This window comes from Physeter macrocephalus, chromosome 21 (genome assembly GCF_002837175.3).
Source record: "Physeter macrocephalus isolate SW-GA chromosome 21, ASM283717v5, whole genome shotgun sequence".
Taxonomy (NCBI): domain Eukaryota; kingdom Metazoa; phylum Chordata; class Mammalia; order Artiodactyla; family Physeteridae; genus Physeter; species Physeter macrocephalus.
This window is the reverse complement of record NC_041234.1, coordinates 17,316,406-17,325,137: the sequence shown is the minus strand read 5'-3', so window position 1 is coordinate 17,325,137 and position 8,732 is coordinate 17,316,406. Positions and strand designations below refer to the sequence as shown.

The following is an 8,732-nucleotide window of genomic DNA, read 5'->3' as shown; positions in this document are numbered from 1 at the left end:
AAAAAAAAAAAAAAAAAAAAAAAAAAAAAAAAAAAGTTAGCAATGAAATATTTCTGAGCTATTTCCCTGAACATGTGGATACAAGGGAATTTTTTTTTTCAAATCGTGAGAAACTGTAATTAGATTCTAAGCATAAATTTAAGAGATTCTGGGTTTACCATCGTAAATGACAATCTCCATAATTCCATGATTGTGAAACTAAAATCCCTGCCTTTTTTCTAGGGAGGGATATCATTGCTGTTCATTGGTAGCACTGGAAATTCCTATAAAACCCATAGGATTCTGATTTTATTTCCATGAGGATGTTACTGAGCAGCTATCTTATGATGCCTGTCTCTATGGTAACAGATACAAGGCTTAAGGGTCTGAAGGAAATTCTTCCTATTGGTTTAGGAATATGGAGCAATGAGGGAGACTCACTGAGGAAGAGGATAAAGCTGAAGGAAGGTAAAAGAGGCAACTGTGAGAAATTTTCACAAGGGAGGTGTTTTGTGTGTGAAAAGAATTTCATTTCCTCTTAATCTATCTCGGAATGAAATAAAAACCAACGTGTAAGTAAAGTTTTTTAAAAATTCTTAAAAAGTATTATTTTTCAACCATCCCGTCAATTTTTTTGCTATTGCAGTCACACAGATCTTTCCCTTAGGCGGCTTACTTTTCACTATGCAGAGAAAGATTGCTTCTTGCTTGAAATTGATAAGAGGAGGGCCCTACCTTTGGCAAATTTAGTTTTTGTTATTGCTATCAAAGATCTTGATCTTTTAAAGGACTTTCTTTTTCTTGATTCCAAGGGTAAGAATATTGAGCTCTACTTGGCATTGCTGATAATCACTGAGCTTCTCAGAAAGTGATGAAAGTACACTGTTTTTCCAAGACATTCTTTTTAAATCTATTTCTATTAGAGACCAGTAATAAGTATAACAGGCATACTGTTTCTTTGACAATTAAGCATTTTTTAGAATGTGTTGGGTAAGATTTTGTGTTTTTACATGTTTTACTTTGTGTCTCTTATTAAAATAATGAAATCAAACAAGACCCCCCAAATGTTTAAAAATACTTGATTTTCTATTTCACTTTTCCTTTTCTTTAAGTTTAGAAAATAAGAAATCACCATGTTTAAATTTTTTTAAAAAGGAGATAAATGTGACTCTCCCTTTGATTTAAAGTATGTATTCAGGATGTTATCACATAGCAAAAAGCATATAAAATATTTGTGTCATTTGTATGTCCTTTAGAAAAATGTAAGACTCAGAGGGGAGAGATGGCTGTCTTACCATGAAGCTCTTACCTGTAGTTTCAACATTAAGGCAGGTGTTGGTCTTTCATTTATCCTGATGTCTTCCTATATTATTATGTTGGGGTCAAATGCAAAAGAAAAACAAAATAATAGCAAGTGAGCAGAAACTCGTAACTTGATGAAAGAAAATTCAGATTTGGGGGGGAAAATCTTAATGAAAATAAATACATTTCAAATGATATTTATAAGATCAAATTAAATATTTATTTGTTGTTTATTATTCACTGGTCATAGCACTTAAAGCTTTAAAGGATTTAAGTCTTTTTATGCTTTATTTTCTGACCTCAAGAAATTTATAGATTCTCTATGAGATATAACTTTCCAGAAATTTAATCCACTCTGTGTAGATATTAATAAAAGATAAGACGTCGTCTTCAGGACTTGTTCACACTGTCTTTAAATTAAATGAAAAAATAGAGTTAGCTGTAATGTTGCAGTACCTTCTTTGGTAATTTTGGAAAATAAATTTTTTGGAAGAAAACCTTGTTTATTACTGAATCCATTTTGAACCATAAACAGTAATTGCAATATAAAGTGAGGTTTCTGAATAAAGCAAGGCTACTTTAAATATTAAACATGTATACTGCTTTTGGAAACCTGACTTCAGTTTTAAAAGTATGACATTCCTAGCATGTGTCTAACATGACTGGCCTTCAAAAAACTTCTTATTTTCTTTGGTTTTGGGCTTACATAGTCCAGAGTGCACTGCAGGGCATAAGCAAATGGGTAAGAAGATGGTCTAGACAAAAGTACTATTGGAAGTAAAGATAGGAAATAAGCTTCTGGACAAAGGTTTATACAGGAAGTGGGGGATGGCTGAACCGGAAGCTTAGGTGGTGCACAGAAGCTAATCAGTATTCACATACACTTGAGGATAAATGGTGCTTATCACCATTTCCAAAGAAATATTGTCATTACCTGGCAATCCGGAGATGAATAAAAAGAACTAAGAAGTAGGGAAAATATATTTATCAGAATCGATCTGCTCTGGTCATAACATTGTTAGAACTGATTGAAATGCTCCAAGGATAAAACCTGATGAGGACCATCATATTCTCATTTTGCTAGCACAGATCTCCGTTTGACATATTATGGGTGGAATTATGCATTACAGCAACAATAAACTGGATTATGGAAAGTGACGCTAATGTTAACCTGAAATTTTATGGGTTTTAGGCAAGTTGTGGGATTTATTTATGTTCTGTGACAAGTGTGAAAAGAGGAGATTGAGTAAAAGCCTGCCTGTTGTGGAAATGCTCATAATATAGTGGATAGGAATCTCAGGTTCTTCTCCCTTTGGCTGCTGACCTATTCATAGATGGGCTCTGGTAGTTCTAAGAGACACAGCCCGTTTCTCCATTGCATCATCCAGAACAGGATCAAAGCCCAGCAACTGAAGTGACAGGTTGTTTCTGCTGTTTTCCATTCATCCAACAAATATGTGTTGATAAATCCCAACTGTCAGGCTCTGTGCTAGAGCAAGATGACTCAGATATGATCCCTGAGGAATTGAGAGCTGAATGTGAGTTATGTGAATGAGGACAGGAAAATATCTACAGTGTACCAGAGGACAGCAGCAGCTGTGACTCCAGAGAGAAAAGCCAGCTAGGGAATGAGCTAGAGGCTTCCAGGGTTCCTAGTTTGAGTGATCTGGAAGAACTGGCAACTCTATGAAAGAGCAAAATGATAGCTGAGGAGAAAGAGTGCAGATGCAGTGGAAAAACGGTTAGTAATTCAGAGTAAAGGGGAAAGTAACTTACTTGAAGTTTCACTTGAAGTAAGGAGGAGTCTGCCTACAAGCCATTGCTCATTTTCATTGAAATCAAACCTAGAAAGAAGAGGTTTAGAGTGTAGTCAATTTCAGACAATGAGATTGAACATTTTTAATCCTACATGAGTGTGACCGTGAAAAGTATGTTTCGGGAGGATTTAGGGGAAAAAAATTCTCTCTCTTTGTAGTTTATGTACATTATCCCTGAAAACTCGTTCCTATGCTATCTTTAGAGAAATTATCATATTGTTTTATCTCAGTATGTTTTATCTCAGATAGAAGCTATCTGAAAGCAGTTCACCTATGTTTAAATTAATCACAGAATTAGACCTCAGATTACACAGGAGGGCTAAAAGGATGACATTTTATATATGATAGGCCTATTGCTACATACGTCCATAATATGAGGAAATTGTGTTAGATAATCACAAAGGTTTCATCCAACTTCAAAAGCATCCAGCATTACTTGGTCTTCAGCATCACCCCTGACTCCTAGGAACTTAAGAAGACATACATTTACATTTTAACTTGGAAGAAAGGTAAGGAGGATATTTTCTTTAACACTTGAATGGTCTAGAAAGTCTCTTTCTCCCTCTCTCCTTCTCCCCCTTCCTCCTCCCCCTTCTTCCTTCCCCCTTCTCCCCTCTTACCTCTTCTCTTTCTTGTTTCCCCTCCCCCCCTGCATACCTATATAGATGTGTATGTTTGCATGCAGGCATGTATGTATATCTATTTCTGTCTCTATCTCTGCCTTTCTGAAGTAATTTTTATATATAGGGTAAAGGCACATTCATTATTGGAGTAATTTTCTTTTGTAGATAAAAGCAGTTCTGTCTGGCTTAGTTTGCAAAACTTCTTTATCAAAATATAACAAAAATATTTAAAAGTGCACAAATCAATAAGTGTACAACTTAATGAATTTTCAGAGTTAGTACCTCCCAGTGATTACTCAAAAGAAGAAAAAGAGTAGCACCAGTATCCCGAAACCCCAGTCTGAGGGGTACCCCTTCTGAGTCAGTACTTCCTCAAAGATAAACACCATACTGACCTCTAACACACCGTAGATTAGGAGATGCCATTTCTGAAATTTATATAGTTGGGAATGTACAGTATGTACTCCTTTGTGTCTGACTTCTTTTTCTCAACATTATTTTTATGAAATCCATCAATTTTATTGCTTTCAGTTGGGACTTAATCATTTTCAGTGCTCTGTAGTATGCCATTGTATGGATATGCCACAATTCACTTACTTACCCCCATCTGCTCTTAATGAACACGTGGATTGATTCTGTTTGGCGGCTCTAAAAACAATGTTACTCTGAACATTCTTGTACATTTTACACATGTACATGCACGTCTGTTAAGTGAATACCAAAAAGTGGAATTGCTTGGTCACAGAATAACCAAGCACCATCTTTAGTTGAGAAAACCAAATTTATTTTTTAATGTAGGTTAACAACCTTACTTAATCACTGCCATCAGTATATGAAAGTTCTGGATATTGTTGCCAGTGCTTAGTGTTATCAGTGTTTAATTTTAGCCATCTGGGTGTTGTCCTGTACTGTCTTATTGTGGTTTTTATTTCCATTTTTTTCAAATGACTAATGAGTTGGAGAACCCTTTTATACATTTGTTGGTCATGTGGATGTTAGCTTTAGTAAGGAGCCTGTTCTAGCCTCATGCTTATTTTTCTGTTGAGATGTCATCTGTTTTTCATTGATTTGTAGGATTCTTTATTTTTTCTGGAAATGACCATTTTACATGTTCATTATATGTATTGCAAACATCTAAGGATATATATTCTATATAAGCATAGAATTTGAAGCCCAGAGACCATTAAAGAATACATAGTCAAGTCTCTTAGTTTGACAGATGAAGAAACTGAGACCTACAGAGATATAGTCACTTGCTTAAGACCTCTTCTAGTTAGTAGAAAGACCAGAAATAGAACTGGAAATAGTCTCCGAATTCTGACAGTAATGACTTTCTCTATTAAAACATGGAGAATCTTTACAAATATCATATGATATGGCTTATATATCAAATCTAAAAAAAGACTACAAATGAACTTATCTACAAAACAGAAATAGAGTTACAGATGTAGAAAATAAAATTATGGTTACCAGGGGATGGGGAGGAAGCAACCTAAATGTCCATCAACAGAGGAATGGATAAAGGAGATGTGGTACAGATATACAAGGGACTATTACTCAGCCATGGAAAAGAATGAAATAATGCCATTTGCAGCAACCTGGATGGACCTAGAGATTGTCATACTGAGAGAAGTAAGTCAGACAGAGAAAGACAAATATCATATGATATCACTTACATGTGGAATCTAAAAAAAAAAAAAAAAAAGGTACAGATGACCTTATCTACAAAACAGAAATAAAGATGTAGAAAATAAACTTATGGTTACCAGGGGGTAAGGGGAGGGGTGAGGGATAAATTGGAAGATTGGGATTGACACATACACACTACTATATATAAAATAGATAACTAATAAGGAACTACCATATAGCACAGGGAACTCTACTCAGTACTCTGTAATGGCCTATATGGAAAAAGAAGCTGAAAAAAGGGTGGATATATGTATAACAGATTCACTTTGCTGTACACCTGAAACTAACACAACATTGTAAATCAACTATACTCCGATAAAAATTAAAAAAAAAAAGAGGTGATTACTTACTGTTCAACATGTAAGCATTTACCTAATCCCTCTGTTTTCAGAAAGGGGTCCTACCTGTTTCATCTTACCTCCTACTCCTCCCCAACCTGTTTTACCTTTTCCAGGTAATAAACCTCCAGGTTTCTCTAAGGGGTGGGCAGCTACCTGACTGTGTGGAGTTTGTTCTTTTCTTTTTTATTGAAGTATAATTTACTTACCATATTATGTTCTCAGGTGTACAACATAGTGATTTTGATATTTTTTGTATATTACAAAGCAATCACCATGATAAGTCTAGTTACTGTTACCATACAAAGTTATTACAATGTTACTTTATTCCCTAAGCTGTACATTATATTCCTGTGATTTATTTATTTTACAACTTGAAGTTTGTACCTCTTAATCTCCCTCACCTATTTCACTCATCCCCCCACACCACTCCCCTCTGGCAATCACTAGTTTGTTCTCTGTATCTATGACTCTGCTTCTGTTTGGTTATGGTAATCTGTTTTGTTTTTTAGATTCCTCATATAAGTGATATCATACAGTATTTGTCTTTTTCTGTCTGACTTATTGTTTCACTTAGCATAATACTCTGCAGGTCTATCCATGTTGTCCCAAATGTCAAGATTTCATTCTTTTTTTTTTTAATAGCTGAGTAATATTCTGTTCTCTCTATATACTACATGTTCTTTATCCATTCATCTGTTGATGGACACTTAGGTTGCTTCCATATCTTGGCTATTGTAAATAATGTTTCAGTGAACATAACAGTGCATATATATTTTCAAATTAGTGTTTTTGTTTCCTTCAGAAGAATACCCAGAAGTAGGATTGCTGGATCATATGGTAGTTCTATTTTTAATTTTTTGAGGAACCTCCATACTGTTTTCCACAGTGTCTGTACCAATGTACATTCCCATTAACAGTGCACAAGGGTTCCCTTTTCTCCACATCCTTGCCAGCACTTGTTATTTGTTGTCTTTTTGATAATAGCCATTCTGACAGGTGTGAGGTGATATCTCATTGTGGTTTTGATTTGTATTTTCCTGATGAGTAGTGATGTTGAGCATCTTTTCCTGTGTGTGTTGGCTGTCTGTATGTGTTATTTGGAAAAATGTCTATTCAGGTGCTCTGCCCGTTTTGTTTGTTTGTTTTTGTTTTAATAGGGTTGTTTGTTTTGTTGATGTTGAGTCATATAAGTTCTTTGCATATTTTGGATATTAACCCCTTATCAGATATATGCTTTGGAACTCTTCTGCCATTCAATAGGTGGTCTTTTCATTTTGTTGATAGTCTCCTTTGCTGTGTGCTTTTCAGTTTGATGTAGTCCCATTTGTTTATTTTTGCCTTTGTTTCCTTTGCCTAGGGAGACATATCCAAAAAACCATTACTAAGACCAATGACTAAGAGCGTACAGCCTGTGTTTTCCTCTAGGAGTTTTATGGTTTCAGGTCTTATATTTAAGTTCTTTTTAAAAGTTTTTAAAAATTAATTAATTAATTATTTTTGCCACACTGTGTGGCTTGTGTGATTTTAGTTTCCTGACCAGGGACTGAACCCAAGCCCTTGGCAGTGAGAGCATGGAGTCCTAACCACTGAACTGCTAGGGAATTCCCTTAAGTCTTTAATCCATTTTGAGTTTTTTTTTTTGTATGGTGTGAGAGAGTAGTCCAGTTTGATTCTTTTGTATGTATCTGTCCAGTTTCCCCAACACCATTTATTGAAGAGGTTCTCATTTTCTTATTGTATATTTTTGACTTCTTTGTTGTAGGGCAAGTTATTAATTTCCCGTATAAGTGTGGGTTCATTTCTGGACTCTCTGTTGTGTTCCATTGATCTATGTGTCTGTATTTGTTCTGGTACCATACTGTTTTGATCACTGTAGCTTTGTAGTGTAGTTTGAAATCAGGGAGCGTGATTCCTACAGCTTTGTTCTTCTTTCTCAAGATTGTTTTGGCTATTTGGAGTCCAGGGGGCCCCGGCTCTGTTGCCAGCCTGCTGCTGGGTGGGTAAGCCCCTGGAGATAATAGGGTCCCCAACCTTACTTGTTACATAAGTAAGCAAGTTTTGCAACCCATTCTGTGTCACTGAAATGGGCTGCCAATCTTTTTGACACCAGGAACTGGTTTTGTGGAAGACAGTTTTTCCACGGACCAGGGGTGGGTGGTGGTTTTGGGATGATTTGAGCGCATTACATTTATTGTGCACTTTATATCTATTATTATTACATTGTAATATATAATGAAATAATTATACAACTCACCATAATGCAGAATCAGTGGGAGCCCTGAGCTTGTTTTCCTGCAACTAGATGGTCCCATCTGGGGGTGATGGGAGACAGTGACACCCAAAGTGTGTTGCTTATGTCCAGTGTACTCCGTAATCCGTTTTGGTTGCTGTCACTGCAGAAAACCCTGCTTCACAGAGGTAGGATGTAGGAAATGGAAGCAGGCTTTTCAGTGCTTTTGTGGTAGTCTCAGGATATTCTGCCTTAACTTTAACCCAGAACGTATGGAGATTTGAAGTTGTCTCAAACATACTTTTAAGGTCACCATCATTTGTGATCTCAAGCAGTTGATCCTCTTCTAGCACAGACAAAGTCAATTCACCTGGCTTTTTCACAAATGGGTTGCAGATCCATTCCTTCCCAGTTCGGGGGTATTCTGTGGTTGGGAAGTAATGCTCAAATTCTTTTGAAAGCTGAGATAGGTGATCATGCACCAGCTGGGAGAAAGAAGGCCCTGGCTCAGTCTCTTTCAAAATCTCTGCTAACGTTTGAAACATGTCAAGAATCCCAAAGTTCACTTGTTTTCCCCATAAATCCAGTTTGGCTTTGAATGCAGCCACTTAATCTGCCGACTTGAACACAGTTGTTGTTCTCCCCTGAAGTGACAGATTCAGTTCGTTAAGCAGGTTGAATATGTGACACAAGTAAGCAAGTTTTGCGACCCATTCTGTGTCACTGAAATGTGCTGCCAGTGGTGACTGTT

At 36.2% G+C, this 8,732-nt stretch overlaps 1 protein-coding gene and 1 long non-coding RNA gene across 2 annotated transcripts in view; both read left to right on the top strand.

Annotated features, from left to right (window-relative positions):
• The window catches only part of DMD (dystrophin), a 2,398,628-nt gene that overhangs the window by 59,046 nt on the left and 2,330,850 nt on the right, over positions 1-8,732 (top strand). The gene's annotated exons all lie outside the window — the stretch shown is intronic.
• The window catches only part of LOC129391755 (uncharacterized), a 78,664-nt gene continuing 73,314 nt past the window's right edge, over positions 3,383-8,732 (top strand). Inside the window, exon 1 of the long non-coding RNA XR_008616419.1 lies at positions 3,383-3,607. This is a non-coding gene — a long non-coding RNA (uncharacterized lncRNA). The remainder of the gene's footprint in view (positions 3,608-8,732) is intronic.